The sequence below is a fragment of the Ailuropoda melanoleuca genome, chromosome 7, assembly GCF_002007445.2.
Source record: "Ailuropoda melanoleuca isolate Jingjing chromosome 7, ASM200744v2, whole genome shotgun sequence".
Classification (NCBI taxonomy): Eukaryota; Metazoa; Chordata; class Mammalia; order Carnivora; family Ursidae; genus Ailuropoda; species Ailuropoda melanoleuca.
The window spans coordinates 30,403,238-30,415,579 of record NC_048224.1 but is presented as its reverse complement, the minus strand read 5'-3'; positions in this window follow the sequence as shown (position 1 = coordinate 30,415,579).

The following is a 12,342-nucleotide window of genomic DNA, read 5'->3' as shown; positions in this document are numbered from 1 at the left end:
GGGCCGCTGGGGGCTGGCGGGCGCCGGGGATGCTCCGTAGGCACTACCCTGACAGACATTTTTGCCGCCCTTTGCAAGTGGTTTTGAAGCATTTCCTTCGCGCAGCAGCCGGGCTGGGAGAGAAGAGCAGGTGGTCCAGTATACATGTATTTTCTAGGTGAAGAAATTAAGCCGAGGAGAGGTGAAGGTGACTCGTCCAAGGTCGCATACCAAGAAATGGACAGGACTCGAATTGGAACCCAAGTGCCGACTCCAACTGTGCAGTTCTTAGAGATGGGGTAGATGGCTAAATTTCTAGGCTCCTCGCCCCCACCCCTTTTCTACATACACCAACTGAATTTAAAATACGGTTTTAAAAGACTGTATTGCCCTCTCCCACTACCAACAACCAATACTGAGAGAGGATTTGCCTTATGCACGACCTGGACGAAGCTCTTTACGATCATTCTTTCCAATTCTCTTTTACAGCCCTGCAAGGGAGTTTTCATTCTTATCCCCATTTCACAGATGAAGAAGTTGGGACCCAGAGAGGTAAAGTGATCTGACTCCCCGTCCAGTGCTCTTCCTGTCACATCATGATAGATGACACCCGGCCTCAGGCAGTAAGATTATGGACTAAATTGTTTGAAGGTCCTCTGCCTTTTTCATAGATCATGCTGCTTCTCACCCTGGAATTCTTTAAATCTCATTGAAAAGTTGATAAATTTGACTCAAAATTTTAAGATGTGTGAAAAGCCACCACAAGCAAAGCCACATCAGGGAAAGTATTTTCAATGTGAATAAGAGACAATATACTTCATATAAAGAATATAAACCAAGAAGAAAAAGTTGACATAATAGAAAAATGAGAAACTGACTTGTCGTTTTAACATAAAATACAGACAATATATATATGAAAAGATATTTAAACCCATTAGTAAGAAAAGGCAGATTAAGACCACAAGATTTTTTCTTCCTGAACACGATTAACAATAGTTAAAAGAATTAACAAAACCTAGTACTATTAATTTATACATTTTGGGAGGGCAATTCAAGTATATATCAAAAACCTTTGAAATATGTTACCCTTTAAATCTAGGAATTCCATGTATTGGAATTTATCCTAAAGAAATCATTGTACAAGCACACAAAAAAATATATATATGGATGTTCATTATGACTTTTTTTATAGTAGTAAATCTAAATATCCATCTGTGAGAAATAAAGTATAGTGCCTCTTTGTACAGAGGAATATTTTGCAGCTTTATTTATGACACATAGAAAAAAGCAGGATTCTGATGAGTATAAGAAAATCCTATATTTTTAAAATATACGTGTGTGTATGAACACGTACCTAGGAAAGAAGTCAAGAAGAATATACAGCTATGTAGTAACTGTGGTTATCTCTGAAAGGTGGGCTTATGAGTAATTGGCACTTGTCCTTTATATTTTTCTGTATTGTCTGAATTTTTTTTCAGTGAAAATTTTTATTGTTATAATTTAAAACTATTTTCTTTTAAATTATATTTTCAACATACTTTTTATGCAAATTCATACATTAACATTTTGTTAAGATTTGCCTCAAACCTCTAAAGTGTTTTCAGTGGCATGGCAATTGTTACAATGAAAATTCAGCTTCTGACTTCTGATTCAGGTGTGATCCCGAGTTCCTGACTCCGAAGCCACAGCTAAAGGCTCCTTCTCAGAGCATTCCTTCAACAGCTCCTCTGCTCATCTTCACCTCTACTATGCCTCTTCCCCCCCCACCCCGCCCCGTCTTGGCTCTCCCATCCACCAGTATTCTGCCTTTAATTTTCATTTGACTGCTAACCATAGCCCGGCAGAAATACTAAGAGGAGACAACCCTTAAATAAAAAGCAAAAACCCTGTGGCCATAAATCAGAAATTAATTTACATCTGCACCTTTCTCCAAATTAGGTAGGAAAAATTCAGCTCAGATTTCTCAAAAGTCATCAAGTTGAAAAGGACTCTACTTCAGAAATAGGATTTCTCTGACCTCAATCATCCAATCTCAGAGAGGAAAAAAGATCTTACTGGTCATCTAATACATCCCCCATCACATGCTTTAATATTGGTGACCCCAAAATGTTAGAAAGCAAAAGAGTATGGAACTTACTACATGAAAAACACCCAGAGAGTTTTAAAAGAACGTAGATCTGTGAACACCACTCCAGACATGCTTGGGGGGGGGGGCGGTACTCAAGTACCCCTTATTTATATTAAAGTTCTCTAGTAACTCAGATGCACTGCCAGCTTTGGAAACCCCTGACCTCACCTTGATCAGTCAGTTATTGCTCCATAACGAACAACCATAAACCCTTAGCAGTGTGCCACAATAAGCATTCATCTCTCACAGGTCTGGGGGTTGATGAATCTAGGTGAGGCTTGGCTCAGTGGCTCTGCTTCAAGCTGCAGGTCCAGCTGGGCTTGACTCCTGTGTGCAGGTTGAGCTCTAATCTTCTCAAGTATTATTCTTCTGGGGCCCCAGCTGAAGTGGCCCAGCAGCTGCCCAGGGGGAACTGTTACGAAATTGGCAGTGGTGCAGGGGGCATGCCCAACTGTGCAAGCATTTTTCATACCCCTGCTTGTACATGTCTGCTGACAACCCACTGACTAAGTCAAGTCTCATAGCTGAACCCAAAGAAAAGGGGTAGGGAACTCTATTCTGGAGGTGAGTGAGAAGGAGTGAATAGGGAGTGAATATTTTTGAACAATGTTGTATCAGAAATCCTATACTTGAATGCCATTATTTATGCTCTGTTGAATGTTTTCAGTTCTGGGGTGCCTGGGTGGCTCAGTGGGTTAAGCGTTGTACTCTTGATTTCAGCTCAGGTCATGATCTCAGAGTTGTGGGATCGATCAAGCCCCAGGTCAGGGCTTAAGATTCTCTCTCTCCCTTGCCCTCTGCCCCTCCCCAAACCCTCCCTCTCTTTAAAAAAAAAAAAAAAAAAAAAAAAGTTTTCAGTTCCAAGTAACAGAAAACCCAACCCAAATTAACTTAAAAAGAGATTTATTGGCTCAGATTTAAAATTAAAAATTTTGGGGGCGCCTGGGTGGCACAGTGGTTAAGCGTCTGGCGCCTGGGTGGCACAGTGGTTAAGTGTCTGCCTTTGGCTCAGGGCGTGATCCCTGCATTGTGGGATCGAGCCCCACATCGGGCTCCTCCGCTGGGAGCCTGCTTCTTCCTCTCCCACTCCCCCTGCTTGTGTTCCCTCTCTTGCTGGCTGTCTCTATCTCTGTCAAATAAATAAATAAAATCTTTAAAAATAAATAAATTAAATTAAAATTTTTTTAAAAAGCAAAAGGTAGTGCGCCCTCTCTTATGAGTTGGTTTTTGTCTTCAGTAAGCCTTCGTTCATGGAAAACATTGCATTCCTTCAAGAAATCTTTGTGAGTATGCCCTGCGTGCTAGGCACCACAGTAGCCTTGGGGGGCAAGAGATAATTCTGCCTTACTGTCTTGGGGGGAGAGTGGGAGGACCTCTGAAAACTGGCGATGACAACTCTGTGTGGTAACACTAAATAGAAATGGAGCATGGGGGCGGGGGTAGGAGTAAATGGCAAATCCTCCTCCACACTCCCAGGCTGGCCAAAATTCTGGCTTTTCTGGACCTCCTGCTGCAGGGTCTAGCTGCATAATGAAGCCCTGATAAATGGTAATGAGACAATTTGGGACTGACAAATTGGCCCTGGTAGGAGAGAGTCACAGCACTTGAGCTCAGCCCAGAAACACTGGAATGATTTATGATGCAGCACTGACACAAGCCTGGGATTGACCTCTGGCCCATCTTGGGAAATTGGACCCCCCCCCCCGAGAAAGCAGTCTTTTCAAAAAATGGAAAGAGTGAGTGAAGTCATTCATTCAGTAAGTTTGTATTGAAGGCCTTCTCCTCCCTGAAAATATAATGGTGAGCACAACAGACCTGGTCCCTGTCCTGATGAAGTTTGCAGTCAAATATTAATCAACCAATTATACAAATAAAAGTGAAATTGCAACAATGTTGATAAATGCTATGAAGGGAAAAGTCAGAGGTTTACCTGTTAACAGTGACATTTATGCTAAGGTCAGAAGGTTGAGTAGAAGTTAACCAAGTGAAGAGAGAGTGTTCCAGGTAGAGGGAACATCGTGAGCAAATGCCTGTGAGTAAAAAGGGTCTGAATGCCAGCCAGTGTAGCAAAGACAGAGAACAAGGTCAGCTTGTTTTAAACTTCATTCATTGATTCAACAAATATTTGCTGAGGACCTACTATGATATAGGCACCATTCTAGATGCAGAGAAACAGCAGTGAATAAAACAAAGTCCCTGCTTCTCATGGAACTTATAGTCTAGGGAGAAGACCCCATAACAATAATACTGGTGGAAGAGATCAGGCCATAATAATAGTTACTGTAATTCACTGAGGACCTACCACATCCCAGGTATTGCCAGCCACTTTGTATCTGTTGTCACTAACCTTCCCACCCACCCTGTGGGTAGGCATTATTTCCACTTTATAAATTAGGAAACAGGTTTATGAGGTTAAGTGACAACTCAAACCACAAAGGTAGAAAGTTGGAGTCACCAGACTCTCAGAGCTCCAGAGCTCCACCACATCACTAACATGAGCGAGCAGCTAGAGACATCATCATCATACAAAATGGAGCAAAGATTGTCACCACTAAGATGACAGCCACCAAGAAGTGTGCACAAACAATCCTGAGCCCCCCGCCAGCTTGTCAGGAGACTTTTGTCTTCTTGTGATCAGTCAGGGAATACAGTAATGTGATTACGTTCTTGTAATTACAACTCTGGTTGAAAGCACTGTGATTGTTACCCACATCCCCTTAATGGTCCTCAATTACGTAGATGGGCAGAAGCCAAGGAGGCAAGGGTTACAGATATCCGAACAAAAAGTGCTATGGGGATCCAGAGAAATAGCCTCACTCTGTCTGGAGAAGAACAGGCGTCACCACTATAATTCTGCCAATTTGAAAAGCATCTCACCCAAACAGTGTCTATGAGTGGGTAGGGAGACTGAGGAAGCATCTCTGGGTTTCTCTGCAGGTCTTCTTGTCATTCAATTGTTTGGTATTGCTCTGAATACAGAATTACGATTTTTCTCCATCTTTCAGCAAATGGAAATTTTCAGCTGCAATTCAAAAATTTCTCCAAGGGCTTAACTCATAAAGGATTGGACCAAAGAAATAGCTTCTCTGACAAAGACAATCACACATAAATGGTAGTAAGAGGTATAGCATAGTAATTAAGAGTGTAAGCTCTGGAACCAAACCATCTGGTTTTGCATCTTAACTCTACTGCCTGCTAGCTCTATGACCTTGGGCAAGTTACTTAACTTCTCTCTGCCTCAGTTTCATAATCTGTAACATGGAGATAAAATTTCTATCTGCTTCATAGGGTTATTGTAAGGATAAAATGGGTTCAAGTGGGTAAAATTCTTAGAATCATGCTTTGTACATTGTAAGTACTCAATAAATAATTGGGTAGGAAAAGTAGTGGCGAAGTAAGCACATAATAAATGCTAACTAGTATTAGTGGCAATAGCCATTAACTGCATTTATATACTAGGCTAAGAGCTTCATGTGTATTATCTAATGTCATGTTCCCAAAAACCTAATGGGGAAGGTGCTATTATTATCCTCATTCTGTAGCTGAGAAGACTGAGATTTGGAGAGGTTAAATAATTTGCCTAAGGTGACACAGAGAACAGGCAGCCAGACTGGTACTCAAATCAAGGTCTGTCTGACGCAAGAGCCTATGGTCTAAAACAAAGCTCAAAGAGTTAAAGTCAGCAGTCAAAACAGTTCATGTGAGCTGGCTGGTTGCTAGAGAGACCTGCAGGAGGGCGGCCTGCTGACAGGCAGAGGCAGCCAAGCTCCTGAGAGGAAAAGTGGTGACAAATAGCCAGGTGGGTCAAAGGGAAGGACACGAGGTTACAGCCACGAGTCTGGGAACTTGAGAATGGCATCCACTGAGTTAAGAATCATGAAAGAGAGAAAGCAAAGAGCTAAGTACATAGAGAAGTTAGAGTGAGTTCAAAGAAGTTAAATAATGATACTTTACCACCGTGTATTTAAGTATGTCAGCTTGCCTCTGTATGTATACATATGTATGGAACATATGTCATTTGCCTGTGTGTGTACATATGTAATGAGTGTATCAGCTTGCCTTTGTACATATGCAAAAGCACCAAGCATATGTCATTTTATTCTCTGTGTACATATGTAGGGAATGAGTATATATCAGGTTGCCTCTGTGAGAGCGCGTATGTGTGCATATTTGAGTGTGACAGCTGGGCTCTGTGTTTGTACATGCACGGTTACATGTATGTATCCGTGTACCATATATAGCAACTCAACTGTATGGGTACATGTGAGCTTAAATTGAGTTAACTGTTTTCTAATTCTCCTTCCTTGCTCTTAGTTGAAAAGTATTTCCTACAATCTGATGGCCTCGGGACTCAGCATCAGGCTCAATACAGTTAGACTTGGCACTTAGTCTGGGTTCCTAATTAAGGAATTTATAAAGGTGAAACAAAGACCACATTCTGAAGCTGTTTCTCTCAATACAGAAAAATCATGATAAGACTTAGGACAGCTCTGGTAGTGGTGGTTTCAACAACAGTGGGAGCAGGGAGCAAGACAGGGTATGGAGACTGGTGATAGCATCATTCATCCCACATTCATTCACCAGTGTTAGCCACTGAGGATGCACAAGTGAACAAGATAGACACAGTCCCTGTCCTGTAGTCCAACAGGGAGTCAGCCTTTAAACAATTACAATTGTGAAGGGTTTTTGCAAAACATGTGTGAAAGCATCAGACAGGGATCCCTCACACACCAGGGGTGGAGGGTGTCAAGGAAAGCTTCTCCAAAGAAGTGATATGTAAGCTAAGGCTGGAAGACTGAAGAGTTAGAAGGGAGTAGAAAGGGAACAGTATTCCATGAAGAAAGTTAAACATGTAGAAATGAAAAAATATGGCAAGTTTAGAAGCAGAGAAGGCAGCTGTGGCTGAAACTTGGGAAAGTGAGGAGGCTAATGACATAAAGAATAAGGTTGGAGACGTCAAGAAGCACAGGCCAGATCACATGAGGCCTTTCAAGCCAGAACAAGGATTCAGACTCCGTCCTAAGATTATAAACAGGAAATTTCCTGCTCAGATTCGTGTTTTTAAAAGATCATTTAAAGGTGTAAGCCATAAGGTATGTTAGTTATATCTCAGTGATGCTATTGAAAAAATCACTTGGGCTGCAGTGTACAGAGTGGATTGGAAAGGCACTGTGTACCCAAGAAAACCATGGGAGAGCTATTGCACTGGTCTAGGTGAGTGATGATGGTGGCTTGGACTAGGGAAGATGGGAATGAATTAGATTAAGGGGGGAAATCAACAGAATTTGGTGACTGACTAGATGTGGGGGGGAAAGTGTCAAGCCACGGTTATCCCTCGGTTCAGTGGCATTTACTAAAATAGCCATTTCTGGAGAAGAAGCAGGTTTGGAGAGAGGGTGATGAGTTCAGTTGTAGGCTCACTAAGTCTGAGTGGCCAGTGAGGCATCTGTATTGAGCCAGTTGGATTTATAAGTCTGGTGTTCTTAAGAGATTTATTTTTTTTAAGATTTTATTTATTTATTTATTTATTTATTTATTTATTTATTTATTTGACAGAGAGAGAGTGAGCACAAGCAGAGGGAGATGCAGAGGGAGAGAGAGAAGCATGCTCCCCACTGAGCAGGGAGCCTGATGTGGGGCTCAATCCCAGGACCCTGAGATCATGACCTGAGCCGAAGGCAGATGCTTAACTGACTGAGCCACCCAGGCGCCCCTCTTAAGAGATTTACACTGGACATAGACGTATGGGAGTCATCAGAGGATAAATTAATCGAAGTTATGGAAGTGGGTGTGATGACTTAAAAGTGTAGGAGATACTATAAATGAGAAGAGGGCCTAGGCTGAAGCCCCGAGGAACTCCAATGGAGAGAACTGTGAAAGAACTGCCAGAAAATTAGGAGGAAAATGGGGAAAGAACAATGTCACGGTGACCAAAAAGTATTTCAAGAAGCAGGACATGGTCAACTGGTCAAATGCTGCTGACTGATCAAGCAAAATGAGTACTAAACAGTGTCCAATGGATATATCCACTTGAAGTCATCAGTGATCTTAGCAAGAGCCTGTTAAGTGGTAAAGCGGTAAGGGTAATATCCAGATTAGAGCATGTTGAGACATTAAGTGGGAAATAGGAAGTGGAGACAGAATATTAAGATAGGTTGGCTGTGAAGAGAAACAAAGCTAGAGGTGACTGTGGATGGAAGAGGGACTTTTTAAGATGAAACTGAGCAATATTTAAATGATGATGATGGGGCACCTGGGGTGGCTCAGTTAAGCATCCAACTCTTGGTTTCGGCTCAGGTATGATCTCAGGGTCATGAGATCTAGTCCTGTATCGGGGTTGGGCTCACACTGAACGTGGAGTCTGTTTAAGATTCTCTCTCTCTCCCTCTCCCTCTGCCCCTCCCTGTCCCCTCACACTCCGTCTCTCTCTCTCTCAAAAAAACAAAACAAGACAAAACAAAAAACCAATGATGATAAAGATCCAGTGGGGTGGGGAGAGTTGAATACACAACACAGAGTAAAAGATAATCAGTAGTAGGATGAGGATAACTTCAAGACACTTGAGAAGGCAGGAAGGGGTGGAATTCAAAGCAGAGACTGGAGGGATTGACTTGAGAGATGACACTTTCTTTGTAGTAAGAGGGAAGGTAGAATGGAGGCTGACTCAAGTGGGTTTGTAGATATGCTATTAGATATTGAGGAAATTCCTAGATCTTGGCTTTGATGTTCTCTGAAGAGAAAAGGAGGCAGGGGTGCAGTGGGGATGGTGGGGGGAGGGCGGGAGGCTGTGATCCCCATCAGCTCCCTCTTAGCCTTTCTACCCCAATCTTCATTACCATCATTGATGTGGGCAATTGCATTCTCCCTATCTTTTATACAAAATTAGTTTTTTTTTTAACTGATCTAAAACATGCAATATATGTAATAGACACCACTTCAAACCAAGTACCCTCACCCTCCCTCTTAGCTAGACTACTGGCCATGTCCCTACTATAGAGAAATTTTGGGTCAGATTTGGGAAGAGTGGTCACTGATGTTAAGGGGAGAGAAAACATGTGTTTTTCCCAGCAGAACTCAGGAGAGATCCATAGCACCAGAGGCAGAGACCAGAGAAGCAACCTGAAGCAGGAGTGCTTAGGAGAAGGAAGTTAGGAGTCCTTTCTCTCATGTGGGCATTTATTAACATTGGCAGGGGAAAAAAAAAAAGAAAGAAAGAAAAAACTACCCCTCTTACTACGCACTTCCAGCAGAGGGGTTCTAAGGAAGATAGCTCCTTAAGAAGGTTGGGGTAACCAGTGTGAACTAAATTCAGATTTTTCTCAGATCTGGCATACCTCCTTTCCATATGAATGCTGGCAAATGGTCAAGACTGATTTAATCATAATTTTGCAATCCCCATGAAATAACTAATCAGAGTGATGATCATTTATGGATGCTAAAACCATTGGGTGGAAGTTTCTTGGGGACAGAATACTCAGAGTCTTTAAGTATCACCCCACAGATAACTTATTAAGTGAAAAAAAGTAACTTTGTAATGGAGATTTAGCATATATTGTCTTCACCAGGTGATCAAATTTAGCTTCCCCAATGGTGGGGGCAGCTTTCGACCACATGACTCCCAAAATTATGTAATGAGAAGTACATGACATTATCTACATGATAGTCTTGTCAAAGAAGTTTAACCTGAATCTAATCATGAACAAGTAATCAAATAAATCCAGCATGTGGGGCACATTGACAAGGCCTGGACTTAAAAGAAATTTAATGTCATGAAAAACAAAAAGGAGAGAGGTTTGTTCTAGATTAAATTAGACTAAAAAGACAAAAACAACCAAATGCAATAAACCTTGATTGAATCTGAGAAAATCAACAGCAATAAAAAATGTTCTTAAGCCAACTAGAGAAATTGGAATGTCGACTACACATAGATGATATTGTTGAGTTAATACCAGTTTTCTTAGGGGTGATAATGGGATCGTGGTAATGTAGGAGCATGTTCTTACCCTTAGTCCATGCATGCTGAATAATTTAGGGGCAAAGTGTCATAAGACCTGCAGCTTTCAAGTGCTTGAAAGAGAGAAAAGCTGCTAACAATTGGTAAATCTAGGTGAAGAGAAAAAAAAAGGATTAAAAAAAAACTCAATGCAGTCTATTTCTTCATTACTTCATCTAACTTTTGTTTTTGCCATGACCTTGCGTAGCTTTATGCTTATAAGCATAAACTGTGCTTCTTAATGTGCTAAATTAAATTAGATTGAAATCTTTAAAAGCATCATAGCAAGAAAATTGCTCTGCAAAGCTTTTTAGACATAAAAGAACTTCTAATTTGTGTAGGAGTATAAGTGAAGATATGGTAAAATGGGAAAGAGAGCCACAAAATAATAAAAAGAACACTTTTCTAGGAGTCAGAGGACCTTTGGGTCCAGCACTTAACCACAGGATATGTTAGATTCCTTGTCAGCACTGTGGGGCTGATGGTAGTGCCTTCATCATCCTGCTGTACAGGTACGGGAGAAACAGGATGTGAAAAGGCTTTATCAACTGGAAACGAGTATGCACATGAAGTGATTTGTGTTATCACGCCATGGTGACGCCCTATTAGCAGTGGTTCTGGAATTTTATTATACCTAACAAGCAACTGGGAAGCTTGTTACAAGTGTAGATTTCCAGGCCAGCCTGCAGGGATTCTGATTCAGTAGGTCTGGGTTGGGCCCAGAATTTGCTCTGTGCGGGCACCCCCAGATTCTGTGCTGTGAAGGTTCTGAAAACCACACTTAGAGAGGTTACCTTGATCTAAAATCCTTGCTATTCGATGTTTGGTCCATGGACCAACAACATCACTAGCACCTGGGAGCTTGTTAGGAATGCAAAATCTGGCTCCACCCCAGACTTACTGAATCAGAATGCAATTTCAACAAAATGCTCAGGTGATTCCCGTGCACATTAATATTTGGGAAACACTAATCTATATGGCCAGACTGATGGGTGACCTTTCTTTTTTGCCTTGGTCCTGATTCTCAGCTTGCTGTCCAACAGAATTGGATTACCACCCTTGCTGTTGTTGACATCTTTAACCTTACTCAGCTCTTCTCTCTGCTTCTCTTTGTTTCTGGCTCCTCAGTGGTGGCAGATATTTGATAAACATAATCAAAGTTGCTTATTTTCTCCCATGCTGTAAATAGACTAACTAAAGCATACTAACTAGGTATCTAAACCTAGTTGAGCTGTTTACTAGGTATGTGATTGGTTTTTCTTTTTTATTGTGCTGACATAAAATCTACCATTTTAATCATTTTTTAATTTTTTTAGAAGATTTTATTTATTTGAGAGAGAAAGAGAGCAAGAGAGAGCATGAGCAGAGGGGAGAGGGAGAAGCAGGCTCCCAGCTGAGTAGGGAGTCCAACATGGGGCTCCATCCCAGGACCCTGGGATCATGACCTGAGCTGAAAGCAGACACTTAACTAACTGAGCCAGCCAGGTGCCCCCATTTTAACCATTTTTTAAAGATTTCATTCATTTGAGAGAGAGAGCGAGCACGAGTTGGGGGAGGGGCAGAGGGAGAGGGACAGACTCCCCACTGAGCAGGGAGCCCATAAGGGTCTCAATCCTAGGACCCTGAGATCATGACCTAAGCTGAAGGCAGATGCTTAACCAACTGAGCCACCCAAGCACCCCCCATTTTAACCATTTTTAAGTGTACAGTTCAGGTATGTGATTTTGAACAAGTCGTTTAACCTCTCCAATCTTCATTTCATTCTCTTTAAAATATAGATGGGTGCCTCAGACGGTTGAGCATCTGACTCCTGGTTTCAGCTCAGGGTGTCAGGGTCTTGAGATCAAGCCCCGAGTTGGGGTCTGTGCTCAGCAGAGTTTCCTTGAGATTCTCTCTCTTCCTCTCCTTCTGCCCCTCCCCCCTCAAATAAATCATTAAAAAAATTAAATATAGATATTACCGATTCCTATAGAATATTTTAAGAATTAAATGAAATAATATACAACTGTGCCTAGACCCACAGATGTTCAATACTTCCTTCCTTCACTTGAAGTAGGTTTCAGACACCCCTGGTTTTACAACAGATGTCATCTACTGAAATCAACTGATAAGAATTTTTTAAACATATGCAAAAATCTACACGATTGCCTTTCTAAGGGCAATTTGTAAAATAGAAGTATTCTATAATCTATAGAATTGGGCAATTTGAAACAGCTAAAGGAAACAGTACGCAATTACATTT